Source organism: Lepisosteus platostomus, unplaced genomic scaffold, assembly GCF_059453375.1.
Source record: "Lepisosteus platostomus isolate fLepPlt1 unplaced genomic scaffold, fLepPlt1.hap1 Scaffold_79_H1, whole genome shotgun sequence".
Taxonomy (NCBI): domain Eukaryota; kingdom Metazoa; phylum Chordata; class Actinopteri; order Semionotiformes; family Lepisosteidae; genus Lepisosteus; species Lepisosteus platostomus.
Genome location: NW_028291691.1, coordinates 210,408 through 225,043, shown reverse-complemented (window position 1 = coordinate 225,043; position 14,636 = coordinate 210,408). Strand labels below are relative to the sequence as shown.

Below are 14,636 nucleotides of genomic sequence, written 5' to 3'. Positions count from 1 at the left end.
GTCTTTGTATATAGCTGAATGTCCCTGACAATTTCATGTTAGTTTTTAAGAACGACATTGGTGCTAATATATACATATATAGCATATAAGGAACACGTAAAAGTTTAGTCCATGCTGAAAAGATAAGAAAACCGCCACAACGTTTCATCTTGGAATAAATCTTTACTTGTTGTTTTGCAGCCTACCCATTCTGACCTAACTCCTCCCTTGAAATTCCCTAACAGATAAGGGTACGTAACGGCTCATGCGATGCTCAGTTGCAATTTGTCCCAAAACAAACAAGAACAGCAGCTGAGGGTTTGAGTTTGAACATGCACTGTATTAAAGCAGCTTTTATTTCCATTGATAAATGCTAGATATTCCTACAGAGATTCTCCAGGTGAGTAAGCGATTCCTGTTTCTGTTTCTATTTCTGTTTCATATATACAGTATATATATGTTACATGTGTCTCTGCAATAGTATAAATGTGTTATACACTATCAGGGGCTGCTTTTTTGTGCACCTCATCTACAACAAGGGTTTTTTTTTCATTTATGTTTGTGGACCTTCACCATTTGAGGAAGTGAGTTAGATAAGAAAGTTACAGGTATGGTGAGCAATGACTGACAAAGGCACGTACTGCGTATTCCTTACAGAAGTGTAAGCAATTTGTTCTAAAAAACACCGGCTAAAGTCCAACATCGTTAGCAATCTTATTACTTAAACAGAATTAACATCAATAAACTGTAAGGTGCTGGTACATGCGAGTAGATTTGATCTTCTATTAAACAAAAATGCAATTACAGCTCTAAAAAGGTCAACCTAGACTTCTGTAACAGATCTGTTCAGGTCATCGCTGTTTCTCTGACCTTGTGAGTCTTTGGAATTTTAAAAGTGTATTTTGCTTGCCTTTCATGTGGTCTGTGTACAAGTCACTGTGGCGTATGCGGTCCTACACAGCCTTGCTATAGACGTGACGAGCCTCCGCTATGTTGCAATGGAGAACAGGTTCAGTACGGAGCTGCCGAGAAAATTCAGCTGGAAAGCTCGTTGCAGAAAAGCATCGTTCTCTGTGTCCAGCGGCAAAGCGTCCATCGTGGGTGCTGAAGAATCGATTTCACAGGCTGTGGGTCCAGGCGATTTAGAGTGTTAAAGGTCCCAGCGAAAACGAAACGGCGCTGGTCCTTTTACACGCACGCACGCAACCAAATGCAAAGGACGCCGTAGTCGGCAGGATTTGAACCTGCGCGGGGAGACCCCAACGGATTTCAAGTCCGTCACCTTAACCACTCGGCCACGACTACAGCAAGCGCCGCGGCCGCTGCCTTCTTGCTACAATCGAACAGGGAGTGCGAGGCGGCGGCGGCAGCGGAGGCAACTTTTTTCAAGTTCGCTCTCCGTTTAAGAAACCTTTTACGCCATACGTGCAAGCACACACACACACACCTCAGAGGACTTAAGGGTGGCTTCAAGTTGGAATGATAAAGTCTCCCCGTTCGGACATGAAAACAGAACGTTCTTAGACAGAAAGCAATCAACAACAGAGACATGTGGACGACGATTTTAGTCACTGCACTTTGAATAGCATTTTTACTCCAGTTACAGGAGATGCACCAATGGCCCTTGACCTACGCTCTTACCAATGCCTTGAACATTCAAACAAAACAGCCCTCAAGTCCTGCGGTTTAATATAACGCTGTTACGTGTCGAGGCAGTATTTGACTCTGTCCTACCGTTGAGACATGGGGCAGATATGGAAACGAACACATGCTACGGATCGTCTCTAATCGGTCCCTACAGTTGGAAGGCTCCTTGAAGCGTGCACCCCCATCATTCATCTTTGCGCATCTGTGAAAGGTAGACTCTTGAGCAATGTTTGAGCCAGCTCTAAGGCAACTAGTGCTATTGGACAGACACCTCTGGAAGATCCTAAGAGTCTCTTAACACCACTTCCAGCAGCAAGCTTAATTGTTCGCTGGAGGTCTCCCACCCAGGTACTGACCAGGCAAAGAATCACCAGTACATTGAATGAGGAAGTTAATCCTGAAATCCAATTACATATCTCAAGGTAAGACAAATCCATAAGAACATGTCTTAGTATTACTTCGTTTACATTAGTATGGCACTGAGTTGGAGCTCCTCTTTAAGCTGTGGTTTAGTTTTGCATTCATGTGTTTCTAGAGCAGTTATTTATGGGGGTGGGTGGGTCTTCCACAGAGGCTCAGGACAAATCCCCCGCCTGAAAGTCTAATGTGTGCGTTCAGACAGTCACAGGTCAAGAGCCAGGCAGGAGGACAATGGACAGAAGAGCCAACGAACTAAAAATGAAAGAACAAATATGAAAAAGCCACCATCTTTTTCTTTTTGACATTTTCCGACTTTCATGCAAGCCAGGACAAAGTTGCTCGTAGCTACTTGTGGATTCAAATACTCTATCGAGTGCTTTGATGAGTTTTTGCAATTTGATTGTCGTCCTGTCAGCCTGTTTCTGTTTTTTTTTTTTCAATCTAGGGATGGAAAGTATGAGGGAAATGATGGAGCAATCAATAACCGCTCCGGAAAAATGGCAGAAAGAAATGGTCCGTCACTAAGGACATTTGTGAAGCAGAGGAGTGACATCACCACAAAGGCGACACATTCTGCTGATGGTTTTGGTGAATAATGATTGAGGCGCGTTAAGAGAAAGGCAGCTGTGTCAGCATGCGTAGGCTGCAAACGATCAAGCAAAGGTTTACTCCATGCTGAAAAGAGAAGAAAAGAAGCACAACGTTTCGACTGTGGAGCCTTCTGCGCCATCTTCTTTAGCGGTGATGATGTTTACATTGGAAAAACGGAGACATGCGTCCCTGGGTGGGCTTGAACCACCAACCTTTCGGTTAACAGCTGAACGCGCTAACCGATTGCGCCACAGAGACTGACGGCCGCTTGTGTTCCCTACATTTGCAGGTTTATGGTCAAAGAAAACAATCACTTGCGCTTCTTGCAGCCGGCAATCTTTTTCCACTGACAACCAAGAAATGGATTTCATCTTTCACAAGCTGTATGGATTTCTTCAAAAACAAGTTATTCCAGAAAGGAAATGAATTCTTACATTAAACTGAACCAAGCTGTACATGTTTGTCTGAAATGAGACATTCGGCACAACAAGACACGGAGAGAGGCACCGCTGGTATTCAGACCCAGGATCGCCTGCTTACTAGGCGGGCACTTTAAGCCACTAGGGAACAGCGCCAGCGGAGCACCGCGCTTTTACAGACACTTGGACACATCTGCGTTCGGTGTGCACTTAACCTGCTCTCTGAGCCCGTTGCCTCCGTCCCATTTAATAGCAGAACTGACGCCAAGAGAAATGATGAGAAATGGCATTTATCGGGCACTTTTCATGTCCAAGGAGCTCAATGCCCTTGACACCTCCACAAGGCGACAGAGCTGTGCATTCTTTGGCGACACCATTTTTTCTTTTGTTTAATTTCTATACTTATTGATAGAATAAAAATGATATGTCATGTACTGTAAGGGAAATGTCTCTTTTCATGGGGAAAGCTAGCACCAGCAAATGTTGTGTTTAGAAGAAGTGATTTAACATGACACGTGACCTAATTTACCGGAGCAAAAGCTCACCCAGCAAGCCCTGCTTTACTTCTACAGGAGAGAAGTACTGTAGAGTCTGCAAGATGTTCAGCTGGGTAGCTACGTCAGCATGCCTCGGCTGCAAAGGAACAAGTACTAGGTTTATTGCATGCTGAAAAGAGAAGAACGGAAACACAGCGTTTCGACTGTGAGGTCTTCTCACACCTGAAGAAGCCTCACACCTGTAAAAGGCTCCATTGTTTTCTTTTTTCTCTTTTCAACATGGAATACACCTATTGTCTGCAAGATGTGACAATTTCACGGTGTTTTGGAAGAAAACGTTTTTTCTTTGAATTCAAAATCAATCGGAATTTCAGCACGACACATCAACACTTTTTCTGTTTTAAGGAGATGATATTTTAAACCTGATAAAAATAGTAGGAAACACAAGTTTCTTGCTGTGAAAATTTAGATGGGGAGGTGTACTACTAGTAGCAGTGTAGAGCTCTCTGTGGTGGAGTGCAAGCGCCTGTTCTATGGGCCAGTGGCGTAATGGATAACGCGTCTGACTTCGGATCAGAAGATTGTAGGTTCGAGTCCTGCCTGGCTCGTGAGGCTTTTAAACCTCTCAGGTTCCTCGGTAACAGGTTGCCGTCATGTATATGAACTATAGAAAAGCATCTGCCACAACCCGTAAATTAGCACGCAAGTGCGGGCTAGTTAACACAGAACTGTATGGAGATCATCTCCAGCTCCGAGCTCAATTGCAATGAAAAAACATGCAGAACAGAACTGGAGAGCAGCTGAATTTGTGCTCAGTAGGGTGGGGAGGACTCAGCATTGCTATTGTTCTAATTGGCATGAACTGCAGGGGATGTGAATCAGAACATGTCAGTTAGTTCGATCATTGCGTCAATATGTAGGCCACGTTAATACAGAATTATTACTTTGTCTGTCTCGTCTTTGTATATAGCTGAATGTCCCTGACAATTTCATGTTAGTTTTTAAGAACGACATTGGTGCTAATATATACATATATAGCATATAAGGAACACGTAAAAGTTTAGTCCATGCTGAAAAGATAAGAAAACCGCCACAACGTTTCATCTTGGAATAAATCTTTACTTGTTGTTTTGCAGCCTACCCATTCTGACCTAACTCCTCCCTTGAAATTCCCTAACAGATAAGGGTACGTAACGGCTCATGCGATGCTCAGTTGCAATTTGTCCCAAAACAAACAAGAACAGCAGCTGAGGGTTTGAGTTTGAACATGCACTGTATTAAAGCAGCTTTTATTTCCATTGATAAATGCTATATATTCCTACAGAGATTCTCCAGGTGAGTAAGCGATTCCTGTTTCTGTTTCTATTTCTGTTTCATATATATATATACAGTATATATACAGTATTGTACTATTATTATATAATTCGTTACACTGTGGCTGTGTTGTGTGTGTTAAGCTGCTGTTGCACTGCAATTTCCCTCACGGGATCAATAAAGTATCTATCTATAAGAAGACATTACCAACAACGACCACAAGATGGAGATATTGTCTAGACATTACCAACAACGACCACAAGATGGAGATATTGTCCAAAGAGGCAAGAAGGGCAAAGCCGCGATAAGGTAAAATCATTTTTTGTAAGAGATTGCTGTCAGAATGCACATCCGTATCCCAAACAGAATCTCTAGTAAAATATGATCATTTGTGAAACAGGCAAATGAGTGTCTGCTACAATATGATTGCTACAGATGCAGCCATTCAAAATGTGCGGGCGATACTGCATTATTTTCCGGTACGCTGTACGCAGTCTACCGCGAGTTACCGGTAAATACCGCTAGCAAAATAATAGTATCCGGAATTTCCGCAAGGTGGAGCTAATAAAGCTCAACTTCTCATGTTTGAGCTGTAGCCATCAAAGTCTTTAATGAAGATATTACTAATAGTATTAATAATAAATGACCTTGGACAAGCTGTAAACTCAAAGTATTGCCCTGGTCCACATTATTTTTTTCACTGACCTTCTTTGTAAAAGTAACACCACAGCATTTCGCAATCACGCATTTTTTTCCAATCATGCAAAGTACAGTAATTTTTGAGAATCGATTCACCATGCCTTTCACATGCTCATAAAAGAGATTGATTTAGGAACATAAACATATTACCGTATGCAAACTGTACTGTATACAGTTTGTATATGTATATGTATATGTATATGTATATTTAATGTCTTAACTGTGCCCGTTTAAGTATTGAATATTTATATGGAATTTTACCACTGAAGGGAAATCTTAGTGCCTGAGCATAAAAAGAATAGGAGCGTAATGCAACGCGTGTGAAGGCCATAAACGATATTAATTTTGGAACATAAACATACAGTATATGGCTGGTCTCGGTACTTTAAAGAAAACATACACGAAACATGGTTTCATTATGACCAGAATCAGTCTTGAGATATTTTTAACTTGATTTACAGTATTTGAGAGGTATGTCTTGACACCGATACTACGTAAATACTCCTCACGTATATGTTTCTAGGTTTATATTATGCATTTCATACGGTCAAATTGCTTTTGAGCAACTGATAAGAAGCGCGAAACGGTATGCCCAGGGCGTTTTAGTTTTTGTTTTGTTTTAATGCAGTGCAGTGGATTGATTAGAGATATCAAGTACATACAAGTCATTTTTTAAATGTTGTAGTTCGTCTTGTAAAAATGTTACGAGTACATCATCTGTCAACAATTACACAGGTTCTGTTTCCATATTGCGGTTTTTGGTTACGTAATACTATTTTCTAATTTCACGTTGTGAATATATGATTTGGGCAAACAGAGCCGCAAAGAAGTACATTATGGGTTGTTGTTGTTTTTTTGCAGTTTTATCTAAAATAAGCGATGCTTAAACCTTTGTCTGATTCTTGTGAAACTATCCACACGACAGTTACCTAGGAGTTGACTTCAGTGATGTCACTGATGGGATGTTTCTAAAAATCCATCCTCTGTAAAACATCTTCTCTAGTTGTTCTGCATATGTATTCGCTAATGAAGCTGTGTGTTCTGAGCCTGGTTCTCTACATTTCTGTATGAACCAGCTTAGAGGGCTAAAGACAGCTTGTGTTTAAATTGAGTGTAAGGTAATTTATGCTTCTAAAGTCATGGTCAGCATTTATTATTGTACTGTGCTGTAAACTTCTTCTGTGCCTAATTACATTATTTTATAGTCGATAATGTTTCTGTAGTGCTTTTTCAGCCCTCAGCATGTGACTGCGCTGGTGGTGCTGTGGGTTAGGTTCCTGACTCCTATGTCACATGGTCTGTGGTTGAATCTCATGGAACTATGACTTTAATTTTTAACAAACATTTCTTTGAAAAAATGAAACATTTCCCTTGGTCAGAGATTAAATAAAACCTCACTCGCATCAAAACAAATTTATATTTCTAAATATCACAACATGATCGAATTTACGTCTTTTTAATAACAATGAATAGTCACCTATGCGTTACAAAATAAACATTTATATTGATTTGAATCGAGTTTTGATTTAAATCGTAAACGCGTGTTTAAAGGCGATATACTGTATAAAAGCGCTGATTCTTATGGAATGTGTTTGGCCGGGGATTCAAAAAAATTATTTTTTTTAATCGCGTATCTAAGGAAAATTGCAGTATAACTTTGTTCATGCACAAACAGTGGCATGTTACATTATAATTTGGGTGTCTCCTCTTGCCAGAAAGCTCTAAATTGGATTTTGAGTGCGGTTTTTGACTTTTTCTAAATTGCAACCCATAAATAAAGCTGATACAGTTTAGACTTACTGTATTCTAAACTGTATTACAACATCACATTGGACAATGCAACGTAAATTGCAAAAATGCACTTGGAATCTGTCCAAGCCCTACTACGAAAATTATTAAAACTGCGACACTTATCATTCATCTTTAAATAAACTTTATTTTATATAGCGTTTTAAGTGAATAGGTAATTAGATTGCTCATAAACCTAATCGCTTTTTCTACATAAACACAGCGTGATTGCTCTCTGAAAATGCTTTTTTCTTTATATTTAGGCTCAGATTTCAACTATAGATTGTATTATTATAAACTTTCTTGGAAAAATGTCTTTTATGTAAACCATGTTTGCTATTAATTCATTTAGGGCTAAAATACGTTCATTGTCTTCCAATCGAGTCGAGTTGACATTGGAAGCTTGCCACGCCCGGACTGTTACACCAACGCATTAGCATGTTGAAGCGATTTCATTGAGGAGGCCATCTACTAGTTAACACTGTACTTCCTACTTTGAAAACACCTGTGAAATTGGTTTAATTCGTCACAGCCAGCACTCCGGCAGAGAGGGGGGTTGTACTCGTTAATGTCTGATGACATACAAGTGGAAAGATTACAGATTTTAATCGTTTTTTTTCTGAACCAGGGAAAATCTGATCATGTTTCTCTATAACAATAATAAAAAACTTTATTTTAAATTATTTTACATATCCCGCTTGCACATCGCACGACTTTAATAAATCTATTCTTTATTAATACTAAATAAATAATACTAAAAATACTACAGCAAAGAGGTCACTTGATTTTTGGAATAATTCCAAATAGCACAATGATCCACTGGCATTCCTGAAGTCTGTTTAGTGCATAATCTTCCAAATACAATCACTAAGCAATTATAAGAATTATACCATCCTATTTCTTTGTGATGTCCTGTAAAAACTAAACCTATTTTTATAAGGCTTTTACTCAAAAGGTTTCCAAACACACAAAGCATTTGTGAAGTACTATAGTATTTCTAAAGGTTACTGGTACAACATCAATCATTAAAGCTTAACAATAAAGTTTAGATTGCTGACTATGGACTAACTACATTAACTAACTGCAATGCAACATTATACATTTTACAAGAATATCTGGTTGAATTCTTGCATTTGTAGCCAATTTAATGCGAGAGAAATAAGCCAATTTAATTATTTCACAAAAAATAATGTAATATAAAATGGATGTTTTTAACTTTATTGTAGTGTTTTAGAAACTAATATGTCTTCAAAAATGGTTGTTTTTCACTCCTAGGAATGAAAGCTGTTGTTATATGATGTTTATTTTCAAATTTGGAAAAATCAAAGGATTCTAGCTTTCTCCCCTTGCAGGCATCGGACACAGAGAACCTCATGGTTTTCCTAAAAATCATTTTTTATGTTCCCTGGTGTTCCAAACTTAGTTTTAATTTGTTATTATGTTAAAAACAGGGTAATAAATTTCTAATTGGACTATAAATAATGTCATATTGTCTGCTATAAAACTGATGTTTTCAACTCTATTGTAGAGATTCTAGAATCATCTAATAGAGAATTGAAATAAAAAAAGGGCATAAGAAAACATTACCAACAACGACCACAAGATGGAGATATTGTCTAGACATTACCAACAACGACCACAAGATGGAAATATTGTCCAAAAAGGCAAGAAGGGCAAAGCCGCGATAAGGTAAAATCATTTTTTGAAAGAGATTGCTGTCAGAATGCACAACTGAATCCCAAACAGAATCTCTAGTCAAATATGATCATTTGTGAAACAGGCAAATGAGTCTCTCAGGTGCCCATTGCTCATTTTCAGACACATTTATGCAATACTTTCACCATGCGTTGAGCAATAGGGATTAAAGATACCAGAGGTAAGGTTTAAAAGTGATTCTGAGGTGCAACACATCAGCAATACAGCTAGGCATCTGAAATGCGGGGTTTGAGAGCCCTTCAGGGAACACCGTACCCTAAAGGTACCAGAAGTCCAGTAGTATAAGCATTAAGTCACTGTCACCCCTGTTACAATGTGATTGCTACATATCTTCATTTCTTTGGTTTTTAAGGAGTAAGAGTGCAGGGGGTCTAAATCTGCGATCCAGTGTGTTGAAGTATTTCACAACATTACCTGTAGCCCGTATGGAAATAAATACTAATTCTGATTATTGCCCTGGGCATGTACCAATAAATCACTGAGCATATATATATATATCACTGTGTTGAAGCTAGAGACCTGTATGTAATATTATGGTGCTAAAATGTCATTTTCACATATATTAATGTAATAAATGATTGCTTATGCTTTATAAACAAATCTAATTAAAATAAATGATTAAGTTTTGTATTTATCTTGTACCATAGAACATGATTTTCTTTGTATTTCAAGCCCACAAAGTGTCCAAATGACGCACTACATGATATAAGGAAGATTATCACATGCATATCGGTATTATCTTTCTTATGAAAATGCATTCCTTTCATTACCTTTTACTTTTTAAAATGAACTCAAATTGTGTATAATGTAATAATTTAAGTAGAAGTGCTTCACTGCTCTATGCCGTCTGGAAATAAATCCTCAGACTACTTACTGCCCTGGGCATGTACCAATAAATTACAGGAGCACATCTATATATCACTGCGTTGAAGCAGGAGACACACAATCACTGCAAACACATCCTAAATACAGTGTTCTAGCACCTTTGACCTCATCCAGAACATATCATTTCTTGAAAGGGATTGCTGTCCGAATGCACATCTGAATCCCAAACAGAATCTCTAGTAAAATACGATCATTTGTGAAACAGGCAAATGACTGTCTCAGGGGCCCATTCCTCATTCTCAAGACACATGTATGCAGTACGTACACCATGCATTGAGCAATAGGGATTAAAGACACCACAGCTAAGGTTAGAAGTCATTCTGACTATATTCTAAAATATTGGACTCATATTCTTATGATGGCAGACATGATGCTGCGTTTAAAACCGGGGTTAATGGACATTATATGACTGTCAATTCTGTTTTGTTTTGGAGACTCTTGGCTGCCTATATGGTACACTGCAGCGTGAAGGAATTATTTTCCAAAACTGTGTCAGCTCAAAAGTTGTAAGAGAACCTCTCCAGCTGCTTTAACTCTCTTCATTTTTGTCATTTAATTGTCTGTCGGCACTATGTGGCAGCGTTGCATGACAACCCCTCTCACCACGGAAAGGAACCTAACAGCTTTGGTAAGAGAGGAGAAAAGGACCTGGCCAGTAAGGGGCACCAACCCGTGACTTTGGCGTTATTAGCACCATGCTCTAACCAACTGAGCTAACCGGCCTCACGACAGTGGCTCTCTCTGTGCTGCAAAAAATCGAACTCAGGGAATTTCTTTTGCCCTCCTTTGAATAGAAAGCCGTGTAATTCAGTGTACGGGCTTTCTCATGCAGTTTCATGGTTCTTGTAACCCAAATCCTACACTGGCCTGAAGTGCCCCCCATTTCACAGAATTTTTCAGCTGATTTAAAATGTACCTAAAGGAGAAGCATTATTGAAGACGATCAATTACCAAGAGCTTTTGTCAAAGGTTTTGGTGGTCATTTTTAATGACCACAGAGCGTTGTGACCTCGGTTTTACATCTCATCCAAAAGACAGCACCCTTTTACAACACAGCGTCTCCGTCACTATGCTGGGGCATTGGGACCCGCACAGACCTCAGGGTGAGCGCCCCACCGCAGGCACCATTAACACCGCTTCCAGCTGGAAGCTTTGTTTTTCCCTGTAGCTCACCCTCATCCGGGTACTGACCTGGCTCACACCTGCTTTGCTTCAGTGGGTTTTCAGTTGCGAGTTGCAAGGGGATGCAAGTGATGGAGCAGCTCGCTGCAAAAGCCACTGCATTGGCCGGGAATCAAAGCCGAGCCTCCCGCGTGGCAGGCGAGAATTCTACCACTGAACCACCAACGCTCAGAACCCGGGCCTTCAAAAAAGACGCTTTTTTGGTGCTCTGTGCAAAAAGCGTCGACATCTGCTTCCAGCTGTAAAATGCCATTCGCGGACGCTGAAGAACTTATTTGCAAGGGAGCGGGTACAAGCAATTTGGCATTTTAAAACCACCAGGAACACCGAACAGGCGCGCTTCTTTGCTTGCGCCGAAACACAACGACAGGAGGTGGACAACGTAGTCGGCAGGATTCGAACCTCTTTCTGTCTATTATATACTAAATGTTCTCTTGTCTGTCTCTTGTTTGTATAGAACTGAATGTCCCTGACAATGTACTGTTAGTTTTAATTGAAGAACGGCATTTGTGTTCAAATATATCAGACAAGTTTACGTAACTGCTCATGCGACACTCAGTTGTAATTAGTCAAGAAATAAAGTCGAACAACAGCTGCGGGTTTGATTCTGAACGTATCAGATTGCAGCACCTTTTACTTCCATTGACAAATGATAGAGATTCGAAGAGAGATCCTTCAGACCAGCAAGCAAACCCACGGCTATTTCGGTTTTCTATCTAGGCAACGTTGGTGTCTGCAATAGCATACATGAAAGCCTGATGCAATTTCTGTGGCTAAATTTGTTGCACGTCATGCACAGTAAGAGTGTTTCTAACACCAAATAAAAAGTCAACAATTAGCGATCACGCCTTCTCCTCAGTTAACCCACTGAAACCCTTGCTGTTAACAGTTCTTTAATGCATGCTTTACGAGCACCTACATATTGTGTCGGTTCTTTCAGTTTTATTCATTAGGTTTTCAAAGGCATAAGTAGAACACCAGAGGTGCGAACGCAAGATGTGTGGTTATCTGAAGAACTCATTTCCATGGCAGCGGGGCCAAGCTATTTAGTGTTTTTATAGTACCAGGGAAGGAGAAGCGGCACTTCACCTTTGCCGCGCAGGCACAAGGAGACGTGCGGCAGACGTCGTAGTCGGCAAGATTTGAACCTGCATGGGGAGTCCCCAACGGATTTCGAGTCCATCGCCTTAACCACTCGGCCACGACTACAGCGAGTTCACCATCGCCGCATTCCTCCTTTAATCTAACACGGAGTGCGACGTGGCTGCGGAAACCTTTTCAAAGTCGCTCTCCGTTAAAAAAAAATAATACCTTTGACAAAATACGTGCCGGCAGACAGACACGCCTCAGAGGGTTTAAGGCTGGCTTCATGTCGGAATGATAAAGTCTCCCCGTCCGGACATGAAAATGCCACTTTGTTACACACAAAAAAAGAATCAACAACAGAGAAATGCCCACAAGCATTTGAAAAGCCGCACCACGTCGCACTTGAAATAGCTCTTACATTAGTGGTAGACGCAGGAATCGCATTTTTATTTACGCTCTTACCAACGCGATGGAAAGCAAAACAAAGCAAAGCAGAGCAAAACAAAACGAACAAACGAAAACCCTGCACATAACGCCGTTACGTGCCCAAGTGGTATTGTACGTCATCCTAGCACTGCACCCCGGGGCGTACGGTACATGGGAACGAGCACACGCCACGAATCGTCTCGAATCACTCCCTACAGCTGTAAGGCGCCTTGAAGCGTGCACCCCCAACATTCTTCTTTGCGCATCTGTGAAAGGTAAACTCTTGAGCAAACTCTGAACCAGCTCTAAGGAAACTAATCCGATTAGACGTAACTTTGACTCATCTTTTTACGCTCAGTGCTGGATTGCTCAAACTCCAGCTAGGGTTAGGGTTAGCATTACCACGCTACTTAGACACTTTGTTTACGCTCAGTGCTGGATTTTGGGAACTTCAGGACGAGTGGGAATTTTCTCCTATCTGTCCATTCTGTTTTGTTTTGGAGACTCTTGGCTGCCTATGTTGTACAGTGCAGCGTGAAGGAAACATTTTCCAAAACTGTGTCAGCTCAAGAGTTGTAAGAAAACCTCTCCAGCTGCTACAACTCTCTTCATTTTTGTCATTTAATGTGACACTCGATGTATAACTGGAGCCTCACATATGCAAATGGTGCGGCTCCAGTTCGACACCCAGTTCGACACCACTTTACAGTATATGACAAAAGCATGGCAAACTGTGCCGGACCAGCAGATAACTTCCGCTTATTTTGACCATATTAAACATTGGAAATCTTCCCACTTGCATTTGTGACACTTGATTTTGGCTCCACCTAAGAAACTCTTAAATCTTCTAACACTTTTCTCTTCTCCCGCAACACACTTGTCTGTCGGCACTATGTGGAAGCGTTGCATGACAACCCATCTCACCACGGAAAGGAACCTAACAGCTTTGGTAAGAGAGTAGAATTACCTGAAGAACTGCTTTCCATGGAAGCAGGACCAAGCGATGTAGCATTTTTATAGTACCAGGAAAGGAGAAGCGGCACTTCGCCTTTGCCACACAGGCACAAGGCGACGTGCAGCAGACGCCGTAGTCAGCAGGATTCGAACCTGAGCGGGGAGTCCTCAATGGATTTCAAGTCCATCGCCTTAACTACTCGGCCACAACTACAGCGAGCTCGCCGCCGCCGCATTCCTCCTCCGGAGTGCGAGGTGTCTGCGGAAACCTTTTTAAAGTCGCTCTCCGTTAAAAAAAAAATACCTTTCACAAGATACATGCCGGCAGACAGACACGCCTCAGAGGGTTTAAGGCTGGCTTCACGTTCAAATGATAAAGTCTCACCGTCCGGATGTCAAAATGCAACTTTGGCAGACAGAAAAAAAACATCAACAAACCACAAATGTGGACAAGGATTTTACAAGCTGCACCACACTGCACTTTCAAAAGCATTTACATTCGTGTTAGACGCAGGAATTGTCCTTGTTTTGCGCGCTTACGAACGCCATACAAATAAAACAGGTCTACGGGTCTGAAACCTGCTCCACGGAAAACAGTTCTGTTGCGCTTTTGATCAAAGGGAGATTCTCTGTTCTTACTTTTTCATGACATAACACCCAAAGGGGCTTCTTTGGAGCTGGATTCCAACCAGCATCCTAAAGTTTCTTGGTCGTATCCTTTACAGTCCTCTGTTCGGTCGACATGGAACAGAAGGGGGCAGCTTTCCTCACACATACAGTGCAGTTCTGCATCAGACCTCTAACTCGTTTCCTTAGCTTGGATTTAAGCCACGAAGCAGGCTTCTACTGTATAAACGTCTAGAGGAATCACAAACTATTTGAGAGGCCATCATCCCAGGGGGAACTGACAAAGTCTATCCCTAAACACCTAGCGCAGTCTCTCGAGAGACTGTCAAAAATCGCTTTCTCCGTTTGTGCTGCAAGTAAGTGAAAATGCGGTCTCAACCCAGAGCCACTTGGCAGCAGCGGCACG

General features: G+C 41.0%; 5 non-coding genes across 5 annotated transcripts; 1 reads left to right on the top strand and 4 right to left on the bottom strand.

The window, feature by feature from the left end:
- Window positions 1-1,202: 1,202 nt before the first annotated feature.
- Window positions 1,203-1,284, bottom strand: trnas-uga (transfer RNA serine (anticodon UGA)). Its single transcript has one exon. It is a non-coding gene; the product is annotated as a tRNA-Ser (tRNA).
- Window positions 1,285-2,821: 1,537 nt separating this feature from the next.
- trnan-guu (transfer RNA asparagine (anticodon GUU)) lies at window positions 2,822-2,895 on the bottom strand. The gene has a single exon. It is a non-coding gene; the product is annotated as a tRNA-Asn (tRNA).
- A 1,193-nt stretch (window positions 2,896-4,088) lies between these two features.
- Window positions 4,089-4,161, top strand: trnar-ucg (transfer RNA arginine (anticodon UCG)). Its single transcript has one exon. It is a non-coding gene; the product is annotated as a tRNA-Arg (tRNA).
- Window positions 4,162-12,264: 8,103 nt separating this feature from the next.
- On the bottom strand, window positions 12,265-12,346 carry trnas-cga (transfer RNA serine (anticodon CGA)). Its single transcript has one exon. It is a non-coding gene; the product is annotated as a tRNA-Ser (tRNA).
- Window positions 12,347-13,735: 1,389 nt separating this feature from the next.
- On the bottom strand, window positions 13,736-13,817 carry trnas-uga (transfer RNA serine (anticodon UGA)). The gene has a single exon. It is a non-coding gene; the product is annotated as a tRNA-Ser (tRNA).
- Window positions 13,818-14,636: the final 819 nt, after the last annotated feature.